Raw genomic sequence first — 12,241 nt, forward strand, 5'->3', positions numbered from 1 at the left:
CCATACTTAACAGCATGTTTCTTCATGTTGGAAGATTATACCATTTCATTAGTGATGCAGTAAGAAATCTAAACTCTTTGTGCATTCAAGATCGATTAATCGACATGGGCATGCTAAGGCAGATGCCATATAATATTTCTCTAAGTGTGGTAAAGACAATCCACCAGTAAACCACCTGGTGGAATATGATTTAGTATGTTCTTCCTAAAAACCTATATAAATCTGGTTACCGTTACTTTTAGTATTTTCAAAATGTATTCTGTCCGCAAGGGTGGACTGGTTTGAAAGAAAAATCAAACACTTCGGTAATCTTTCCACAATTAACTCTTTCATTAGTTGTAAGTAGTAGTTTATCACAAATAATTAAATTGCTTCTTGATCTGGGTCCGCAATGAGACATAATTGCTCTAATTAATTCTGTAGCCGGAAATTGCAATGGACAGTTAAATTAGATTTAAGATTTTCACAAAATATTATTGATCCAATTGTAAATATAAAACCAGAAAATCTGCATGAAGTTTAAATGTGTCTTCTTTCAGGCAGACTGCTAAAGATCCGTCGTCTCTCTTTGCAAAGAGTTCTATAAACAGCAGTGCTTAATTTGTGCTTGTTGTTTCCGGTGCGGAGCACCAGCACCTATTTTTGAGAGCCAGCACTTATTTTTCTGCCTCAGGCATTTGCTGCAAGCAAAAGACACACATGGGAAAGACAGAGGAAGAGAAAAACGAAAAAGCATCACAATGGGGGAAAGCAGAAAGCTGCATGAGTGAGCTGAAGGGACAGGGAGTGACTATACATGTCTTAGAGAGCCCTGAGATGGCTTCAGGATTACGCTGCCTCAGTATTACATGTTTGCACTTTTAATTGCAGCAGCCACATGTTTAAAAGGAGAGCTTTGGGCACCGGCATGTTTTTATTTACAAATTGAGCACTGATAAACAGGGCCAAGAGCAGGGACAAAAGTTGACACCTTAGCCTCTTACCTACAGTAGTGAGTCTCTTATCTCTAACTGTTCCATTAATAATGACCATGTCAGTGGCAGGACTCAGAATATACTCTGGCAGTAAACCTAGTGAATTGGGAAGGTATCGCCATTTTATCCAAAGTAGCACATAAGAATCCCAATTCACCAGGTTGCATACTTTTGGTGTCAAGTAAAGCAATCATTCCCTTCTATTACTGTTCAAACGAGAGATTTCTTCTTAAAAAACATATTTCTGGACCAAAGGTCGTTGTCCCAGTATAAAGCCATCCTCAATGAAAACCACAATGCTCCCATCAGAGTCACAAGGCAATTTGCCAAACTTTTCATGAAGATTATATAATCTGTTTTCTGGAGCAATAGGGGATCATATCTGGGAGGAAGATGAATGCTGATTAACATTTAGAGAATGCTGACTGTATTTTTGTAAAAACACAAGAAGATCCTTCGAAGTGTGAATCATACCATGTGAGTCACACTTTAAAAGATCTACGTGTGTTTTTGCACCAATATATGTATAGTTAAATAGTTCGAGTATGTAAGAGGGAAGAAGCCCATGTAAATGCCTTATATATTTTGTTTCCAAAAATGTCTAGTCTTGAAGCTCTGCCTACAGGAAGCTCTATGTCCTTGTTAATAATAGCAGATTCAAGAAGGGTGGCTTGTTGTCTACTAATAGAGGTAAAGTCCATATTTAGATCTGATTAGAATTAATGTCCACATTTTCTGTGTAACATTTATGAAACCTAAAGGGCTCATTATCACTAAATAACACAAAAACAATGTGATGGTGGTTATTTTATTGACTAATTAGGCACACAGTAGGCCATTAGTGAACAGTTTCCCTATTTGCGCTCACAATTAGGGCATATTCAGCCTCAGAGTGCCAGTCAGATTGAATGATGAAGCCTCACCCACTTGTTGTGGCATGCTTCATCCTCAGCTAATTCGTCCCACCCTATTAAGATGATACTACTAGGGCAGACTCAATCTCATCAGGAGGGAGTTCTTCCTAAAAAGTATATTGATTATTTAAGGGATCCAGATCAGCTAAAGAACATCTAATCTCAAGTTAGACTCAGGATTATACCTTTACTAATGGGTACCTTAAGTATATTTAAACCTCTACCTAAAGTACATCTAAAATCAGAAAAAGGATGGTAGTATGTTTAATGACCCATCCATCCACACTACGCTAACATGTTTCTGTCCTCTCTGGTGCCAATATCTGTCAGGGGCGTTCGTTAGGTCAAAGGAGATCCCCGTCTCTATAGTTTTACCTTACGACAAAAAGTGTGAAGTGCACAATTATCATGAATGAAATTTCAACCTTGACAACTAATGCAGACTGTGGTTTCCTAATTTTTGGAAAGTAAGGCTTCCTGGTCTGATCGGAGGTGATACCCTCTGTAGTCACACATTTGTCAAGAGGAATACCAGGCAGAAAACCTGCTTGGCCTTGGTGCAACCAGCCAATTGTTTCATTACTGTTTCAATAAACTAAGTTATGAATCTCTGGATTTTCAATGCTGCAAATTTCTTCTTGCATCCTTGAACTTGCTATGCAAATAATCTTCCGATCTTGTTTCCTTGCTTGTGTATGCTAAATCTCAATGGGGTAACCATAGGCAGACTTAGTTTTGGCATGTACCTTAAGATCTCTCGGTTCAACTAAGCAAAAATGAATCCAGCCAACCTATGAGAGACTTTACCTTGAAATCTATGGCCAGGCGTCTTAAGAATAGTGAATTATTGTTAATTGATTATAAACTCCCTAGCAAACCAAAGGTTAAAGGGACTTTATCATTAAGTTCAGAGTTTAGACCTACATAACCATAGAAAGTCAGCAGTTATAGTTATCTCAAGTAACTATAACTAGTATCCTAATTTAACTACATCTTACTCCCCCACAATGCACAGCTTTCTCATCATTCCCCCTACCACCTTATATTTAGGCTGGGACCTAGAGGATGGGTTCCCTTTGGTCGAAATCGGCCCAGGAGGAGGGCCACGTGCTCCCCTCCCACTTAATTTGTAAAGCCAGGCCTCAGGGGGTTGTGTCCCCGGGGCTGAAATTGCCCCAGAAGGGGGACTGTGCAGCCACCCTCCCACTTCTTGTATTCGGCTGGGCCAGGGAGTGTGGGGTCCAGGGCCAAAATTGTTCTGGGAAGGGGCGCTATGCGCCTGGCCCTGCACCAATTATATTTATAAATCCAGTCCCACTGACCTGGCTCATTTGGGGGTGGGGAGGGTGGGGGATTAAAGAAAACAAGCATGTGAGCTTTTCCTTGTTTTTTTTTTTTATTTTGCCACTGATTCGCAGATCCTCTGCAAGTCTGCAGTAAAATAAAGAAAAAAAATATATATTTTTGGCCCCAGGCATGGGCCCCTCCACTAGGCTTAGGGAATCAGGGTATTCCTACTCTGCCTCCTTCTGTTTTTTTTACCGAGTCTCGGGCTGAGTCCTGAGTTCCAGTTTGGCTGCCACCACATCCCGGTTAAAGTGGTGGTTAGCCAATCAGAAATCATCATGAGATTTGTCAGATCTGCACAGGCTCTGTGTCCCTAGATATACTACATCTTTTTTCTTCAAGACTACTAAACAGATTTATACCAAATTACAAAAAGCACTCTTTCTGGACCAAGATCTAGCTTTCTGACAAATGTGGTGCAATTCCTTTCAGAGATTCCAGCTGTAGTTGTGTCTAAACTCCCTTTGAGAAATTGCTTGGGGAAAAAGTGCTTTGGGACCCGCCCTTTTTCTCAGCCCCGCTTGACAAATCTCCCCAAAACATTCCAGGCAGCAGCTGAAGTAAGTGGCAAACTACCTATCTATCTATAACTCGAACCCTCGCCATGCACAGTTTTTTTGTCAAACATCTTGCTGAAAATACTACATTGATATCAATAATGTTATCAAAGTTGTCATGAGTGCCGTAATTTGTGGGGTAATAAGCAGTGCATGGCGAGCGCGCGAGTTATAGTTACCTTATGGCACGAGTTATAGTTACTTGAGATAACTCTAAGGATAACAGGTGAATTTCTATGGTTTTGTATGTTTAAAATGTTAGCCTAACTATAACGTCCCTGTAACCTTTGTTTTTTAAGGGAATTTCTATGCTTTTTCAATTCTATTTCCTAACTATAACGTCCCTGTAACCTTTGTTTTTTTCAGTCAATTTCTATGTTTTTATAAAAAAAGTAAAGTAATTATCATTAATACATGTTAATCCAACCACCGGTGCGCACAGCCTTTGGCCGTGTGCGGCAACTGTTTGTCCGCGGAGGCTGGCCTGCGGACAGGCCCTGCAGCCATCCTCTATAATAGGTGAACCCCCATAACCACCCAACACAATTCTGCACACGGCCTCCAGCTGTGTGCAGTGGGGGTGGCCACAGGGCTTGACCTGCAGCCGGACTCTGCAGCCTACTCCTATAACCACCCAAACCCAAGCTGCACATGGCCTTTGGCCATGCGCAGCAGGGGTTGGCCACAGGGCATGGCCTGTGGCCAGACAGTGCAGTTAACTCCCCTAATCACCCAACCCTGCACACAGCATTTGGCCACGCACAGCAGGAGTTGGCCATGGCCTGTCTCTATGGGTGTGAGAATAAGTGTAAAAGGGTGTATTTGGCTGTGAGAGTGTCTGTCTGGGTAGAGAGTGGGTGTGTCAGTGTCTTTGTGGGTCAGTGAGTGGGTGTGTCAGTGTCTGTGTGGGTCTATAAGTGAGTGCAAGAAAGTTTAAGTGGGTCTGTGAGTGGGTGTGTGAGAGTCTGAGTGGGTGCGTGAGGGTCTGAGTGCAGCTGTGAGTGGATGCATGAGGGTCTGAGTGGGTCTGTGAGTGGTTCCATAGGAGTGTGAGGGAGTTTGTGAGTGGAAGAGAGCGAGATTGAGAGAGAGAGAAAGAGGGTGAAAGGGAGAGAGCTAGAGAGTTTTTTAGGCTTTGATGGATGATACATTTCTGGACAAATTGAAAAGAAAGTTGTATTTGTCAATTAAAAAGAGTGAGATCACCTTTTAGTATGAACTTTAAACTTTTGAAGTTTACATTAAATTTAAGAAGAAAAACGACCACGGGCACACCTGGAGCAGAACCCTCAACTTTCAGTCTGAAGGTATGTGACTTTAACCTTTAGGCCATAGGTGACTCCTTACTGTGATGCTTCGAGAAATACCTATGACAGTCAACCCAGGCATGTGATTGGAAAGAAATGTGAATGTTCCATCATTAGGAAGGTTTAACCATCAAAACACAAGTAAATAAACAAACACACTGCCAAGCGATACTAGGATTTGAACCGTCAGCCTACTGAGTGACAGCACAATCCTTGCCCATTAGGCCAGGATTGACTATGTTCTGCTCTGCATCCAAACATAACTATAACATTTGTACCCAACATTTTGTTAGTCTCTGTGAAGTAATTGCATGGAGAGACTTTTCAAATGACAATCTTTCTCTCTCTGTCTTTCTATCCCATCTCATTAGGGAATAGAAGAGAGAGAGAGGGCGTGACAGGACTGTGGGGGGAGCCTGAAGGCCCCCGCAGTGCTAGTCAGCTACCCACGTCCTGTGGGAGCCACCATTTCTCCCACAAGTAGGGAGCTGCTTTAGATAGCAATCTCCCTGCTCGTGGGAGAAATGTTTTCCTCTGTTTAGTGCAGAGAAACAGATGAAAACTCTGCTTACTGCCAGCTGGAGCTGTTTGACAACTCCCGCAGTCAGAAAGTGCACTTTGTTTGCTTTTTGCTTGGTGGAAGCTGTCAGTTCCCACTAAGTAAAAGCAAATAGCTATGTCCCGGGTATGGGACCCTGGGACATAGCAAGAGCTGGCCCTGAGTTGTGTTGGTCCCCGGGGCCATCAGTGCTCCTTAAGGGTGGCCGGGTGCCCACCCCTCCAATGTAATTTAGCCTCAGGGAGGTGGAGTTCCCTGGGGTTTGGGGGTCCAAAACGGACCCTCCTCATTCTTTTATTGAAGCCCCAGGGAGATGGTGGTCTCTGGGGTTGTGGTGGTCTGTGCGCCCACCCACGCAAAGAATTACAATCAAGCCATGGGGACGTTTTTATAAAGTATTACTGTGAATTTGTGACAATGTCACTAATTCACTTTTTTTGTTGTTGTGTTTTTTCCCCCTGGGGGGGGTCCCTCTGGGACCCAGGCACCGGAGCTAAGGGGTCAGGGTCTCTCTACCCTGGCCCCGTTTCCTTTCTTTCTGTTGGGATTTGTCCGAAGCCGAGTCTGAAGATGGCTGCCAACACTTCCTGGTTGAAGTGTTGGCAGCCAATCAAGCTGTACATTTCCCTGCACAAGCTCTTCATTATTCGCAATGTTGCGTGGCCAGAGATATACAAATTTGGATTTCCTTTCATATCTAAAAAACTACTGAATGGATTTATGCCAGGTATGCGAAAGTGTAATCTGCGTACCGAAAGCTAGCTTTCTGCCAAATTTGGTGTAATTCCGGCCAGTAGTTCGGGCTGTAGTCGTGTTCAAAGGTCCAATGGGAAACACACTTTTTTTACCCCCCTTTTTTCTTCCATCCTCACCTCCCCCGATGGATCAAGCCAAAACTTTCTGTGCGCAACAAAAATCACCAGAGCAGTTGTTTTTTTGGAAACTTTTGTGAAGATTCGCCAAACAGTGCCAAGGATAATTGACAAGTCAAAAAATGCTTTTTCTATGGAAACTTGGTCCTAGCTATAACTATATATATATATATATATGCAAAATACAAGCGAGAACTCTGGGTAGTTCCCAAATTTAGGTGGAGAGCAGCTCCAATAAGGAGCACTCTACTACACCAGCGACACTCTAGATTTCCTCACCTCAAATGTCTGTTTATCTAGCAAAGTTTTCGCTGGTGTAGTAGAGTGCTCCTTATTGGAGCTGCTCTCCACCTAAATTTGGGAACTACCCAGAGTTCTCGCTTGTATTTTGCATATTTTATGCGTCACTCTAACCCTGAAAGGGTCTTGTTTTGACTTATACTGGGTGCTCCCTTGTGTCTGGACAAAGCTAAACCCCTCTGAAGAGCTCTAATGAGAGCGAAACACGTGTCAGGGGTTGCTTTACTCATTTCAGGTTGACTTGGATGGTATTTGACCAGTCCGAAGCTGTAATACTGTGCCTGGAGTGGTAAATGGCTTTTGTCATTTTACAGCTCGGCGAGGATGACACTGTGTCAATCCTATGCTTAAAGACTTTGCTGTACAAATGGCAAAAGACTTTGTCCCTATCTAGCTCGGCGGGGATAGCACTATGCTGATCCTATGCTTAAAAACTTTGCTAGATAAACAGACATTTGAGGTGAGCAAATCTAGAGTGTCGCTGGTGTAGTAGAGTGCTCCTTATTGGAGCTGCTCTCCACCTAAATTTGGGAACTACCCAGAGTTCTCGCTTGTATTTTGCATATTTTATGCGTCACTCTAACCCTGAAAGGGTCTTGTTTTGACTTATACTGGGTGCTCCCTTGTGTCTGGACAAAGCTAAACCCCTCTGAAGAGCTCTAATGAGAGCGAAACACGTGTCAGGGGTTGCTTTACTCATTCCAGGTTGGCTTGGATGGTATTTGACCAGTCCAAAGCTGTAATACTGTGCCTGGAGTGGTAAATGGCTTTTGTCATTTTACAGCTCGGCGAGGATGACACTGTGTCAATCCTATGCTTAAAGACTTTGCTGTACAAATGGCAAAAGACTTTGTCCCTATCTAGCTCGGTGGGGATAGCACTATGCTGATCCTATGCTTAAAAACTTTGCTAGATAAACAGACATTTGAGGTGAGCAAATCTAGAGTGTCGCTGGTGTAGTAGAGTGCTCCTTATTGGAGCTGCTCTCCACCTAAATTTGGGAACTACCCAGAGTTCTCGCTTGTATTTTGCATATTTTATGCGTCACTCTAACCCTGAAAGGGTCTTGTTTTGACTTATACTGGGTGCTCCCTTGTGTCTGGACAAAGCTAAACCCCTCTGAAGAGCTCTAATGAGAGCGAAACACGTGTCAGGGGTTGCTTTACTCATTCCAGGTTGGCTTGGATGGTATTTGACCAGTCCAAAGCTGTAATACTGTGCCTGGAGTGGTAAATGGCTTTTGTAATTTTACAGCTCGGCGAGGATGACACTGTGTCAATCCTATGCTTAAAGACTTTGCTGTACAAATGGCAAAAGACTTTGGCCCGTATTTATACTTTTTGACGCTAAACTGCGCTAACGCAGTTTAGCGTAAAAAAATTTTGCGCCGGCTAACGCCATTCTGAAGCGCCATGCGGGCGCCGTATTTATTGAATGGCGTTAGCCGGCGCAAGCAGACCGGCACTGCGTGGTGTGCGTGGAAAAAAAACACGTACACCAGGCAGCGCCGGCGTTGGGAAAAATGGCGTTAGGGTGTCTTAAAATGGCGCAAGTCAGGTTGACGCTAAAAAATCGTCTTAACCCGATTAGCGCCATTTTAAACGACGCCCAGACGCCATTTACATGACTCCTGTCTTAGTAAAGACAGGAGTCATGCCCCCTTGCCCAATGGCCATGCCCAGGGGACTTCTGTCCCCTGGGCATGGTCATTGGGCATAGTGGCATGTAGGGGGGCACAAATAAGGCCCCCCTATGCCACCCAAAAAAAAAAAAAATTACAAAATGTATACTTACCTGAACTTACCTGAATGTCCCTGGGATGGGTCCCTCCATCCTTGGGTGTCCTCCTGGGGTGGGCAAGGGTGGCAGGGGGGGTCCCTGGGGGCAGGGGAGGGCACCTGTGGGCTCATTTTGAGCCCACAGGCCCCTTAACGCCTACCCTGACCCAGGCGTTAAAAAGTGGCGCAAATGCGGGGTTTTTTGACCCGACCACTCCCGGGCGTGATTTTTGCCCGGGAGTATAAATACGACGCATTTGCGTCGCCGTCATTTTTTTAGACGGGAACGCCTTCCTTGCATCTCATTAACGCAAGGAAGGCGTTCACGCAAAAAAATGACGCTATTTGCCCATACTTTGGCGCTAGACGCGTCTAACGCCAAAGTATAAATATGGCGTTAGTTTTGCGCCGAATTTGCGTCGAAAAAAACGACGCACATTCGGCGCAAACGGAGTATAAATATGCCCCTTTGTCCCTATCTAGCTCGGCGGGGATAGCACTATGCTGATCCTATGCTTAAAAACTTTGCTAGATAAACAGACATTTGAGGTGAGCAAATCTAGAGTGTCGCTGGTGTAGTAGAGTGCTCCTTATTGGAGCTGCTCTCCACCTAAATTTGGGAACTACCCAGAGTTCTCGCTTGTATTTTGCATATTTTATACGTCACTCTAACCCTGAAAGGGTCTTGTTTTGATATATATATATATATATATATATATATACATATATATATATATATATACATATACATATACATATATATACATATATATATACATATACATATATACATATATATATATACATATATATATATATATATACATATATTTAGCAATCACATATTTACTGAGTGATTCAGACCTAAATGTTTTTTCTCTGTATATGCTTTTCTATATGATTTTCTTTTTGTATATTATTGAATCAGTTCTTGTAAGGGATTATAAAACCTCTTAGTTATGAATCAGTGCTACTGTTCTGAACCCATCCAACAGAATAGCCCTTGCTTGTGTAACTATTGCCCATATCTAGGGGTTTGTGTCACATGCGGGACCGGCTTTAGTGCTTGTGGCGCCCGTTGCAACAGTTTTTTTTGGCACCCCCCATGACCACCTCCTTGGATTCTCTCACTACTACCCAGCAAATGTGCCCCTCATCTCTCCATAGCCCCCCTGTCACATACGTTCATTTGTTTTAAAGCGCTTGTAAAGGCTGGCTTTACTAATCCACTCAGCTATCTACATAATATATAGTTCTGTTCTTTGCAGCAGGCATATTAACCCCCTGTATATTAATCCTCTACACTACTTTATGGCGAGTCAAAGCTGCCGCTAGACAAAGCTCCCATCTCTCTCTCCTAAATCACAAGAGGTGTCTTGATATTTTAGTTGCTTCCTGAAGGCTGGATGCAGAAGAAACTTTTCAGGAGGTGTTTTTAAATCGAAAGCTTCTAAGCTGTTGCTAAAGACAGCGCCCCCCTGAGGTCAGCATCCGGTGCGGTCGCACCGCTCGCACCGCCTTAAAGCCGGCCCTGGTCACATGCTTCTTCTCAAACTTTGTTCTGATCTTGTGTTGAATTTTGTCTGAAGTTGAGGTGGTTTTGCTGCCCCATTGTGATCAGTAGTTCCTCCTCAATTGCCCTATTGGTATGCTTCTGGTTAGATCTCCTTCAGAGGAATAGTCCCCAGAAACCACCTTAAAATGTTCCCATAGTATAGATCAATTTTTACATTCTAAATTTGCCTCAAAATACTTTTCAATTCATTGGAGTGTTGGTCTGATAAACTCTTCTTGCTCTAGGAGATGGCCCTTAAAGTTCCATCTAGATAAACGTTTATTGAGTATTACATTCAGGCTTGAGTGTTACCGAATAGTGGTCAGACAGAATGTCAGGTTTAATGTTCACTACACTGGCATTGATGCGCTTGTTAACCAGCGAAAAGTCTAGTCTTGCCTCTGTCCCATTCAATGCACTTTCATAAGTATTTTGATCAGTCTTGGGTTTCTTCTCTTTCCAAAAATCTATTAGCTTAAATCCCTACATTAGTTCACTTATCTGAATTATCATATTCTTTCTGGCAGATTTTCACTATGCCAGAGGAATCAAGTACAGACAAAGTTGCATTGGAATCTCCCAATATTTGAAAGCTTGGCTAAAAAGGTAATGTAATCTTCAGCTTGTTTGAGTGTTGTCATCTAAATGCAGTGCTAAATTAGGACCTCATACTATTAGCAGTGCCTTATACTATTAGCAGCACCCCAAAATGCACTTTAATATATCACCATTTAGATTCAGCAGTATTGATGTGTCCAATTATCCCTGGACTTTCTATCTCAGGGAATATGTTTTAGGGTTGAGCCTGCAAGTGCATGTGCTAGCGCATGCGTCTCACTTACAAGACTGTTGTGTTCCGTACAGGGCTTGGAGCACGCCTGTCGCTCACCATTTGTTGGTTTGCGTGGCACTCTTCTTTACAGCCTCATAATCCGTCAAGGCATGCCTGGCATCATTTCTGTTCCTCTCTGTGGAGCAGGAATCAAGCACTAATTCCAATGTGATTGAGGTATTATTTGTTGTTTTTAACTTCGAGTGCTCCACAAACAGAAGGCTTCTGACTGGCAAATGCGTGTCCAACAGGCACAAAATAGCAAAGTTTTATTTTGCCAAGTCTTTACTCAGTTTCTTATGTTTTCTTTTTTTTTTCATCTTGTGGGTGCTGTTGAGTCGTCTTTTCTCAGTTTCTTCTCATGTTGTCTTTTTTTTTTGCTTGTGGGCGCTGTTGTCAAAAGGTGACAATTAACTTGTTTGAAATATACGAGATCTATTGCATTGCAAATGCTTGTTTTTTATTATAGTGGTCTGTACATTGATAATTCTAAAATACTGGAACAGAGATCTGCATGTTCTATGGTTTAATAAGCTGTTGACATTCAGAGTAAAGGTCTGCATGTTAAATATGTCTTACGTTTAAGTAAAATACCCATCCAGTCTCCCCATTTTTTTCTCCTCCCCCTTGCAACACTGATTTCTCCCTACAGATCCTTCCCTCTCTCCTCTGCCCCGACCAAGGAGATGGGTGGCCGGGGCTGGTCTTATCCACTTCCCATTGTGACACCCTGACTGCACTCACAGCATTCACTGGGAAGATATGTAGGATGCTCCACATCCACTCTTAAATCCAATATAGCACTGATTCTTTCCTCTGTTCCCCCTCAATATTTCAGTTAGTATTGTTCTGTTCCCACTTTTTCTTTCACCACCTGGTAGCGTAATAATCAATGGTGGAATAGTTTCCTCTAATCACCAAGAAGTGTTTACATTTTAAAAACAAACATTTGCTAAATGCATCTATCTTGCAATTCGATCACCACACGCCCTTCTGTCTTTACACCTCCTCCATGAATGGTAAAACCCAAAATATACGGTAGCATGCAAACTCATAATTATTAACATTAGGATGAGCCGCAGATTTGTTCCAGATATTTTTTAGTTTCTTAAAATTCATGAAACACATGGAAAAGTCCCTGCTACCCCATTCTATTGTTGAATTAGAAATTCAGCAATAGAAACTGGGGCCCCAGCTGTCTGAACTTCATACGAGTGCTTCATTCCTCTTAATAGTTTTGCAGTAT

The sequence above is a fragment of the Pleurodeles waltl genome, chromosome 1_2 (assembly GCF_031143425.1).
Source record: "Pleurodeles waltl isolate 20211129_DDA chromosome 1_2, aPleWal1.hap1.20221129, whole genome shotgun sequence".
NCBI lineage: Eukaryota > Metazoa > Chordata > Amphibia > Caudata > Salamandridae > Pleurodeles > Pleurodeles waltl.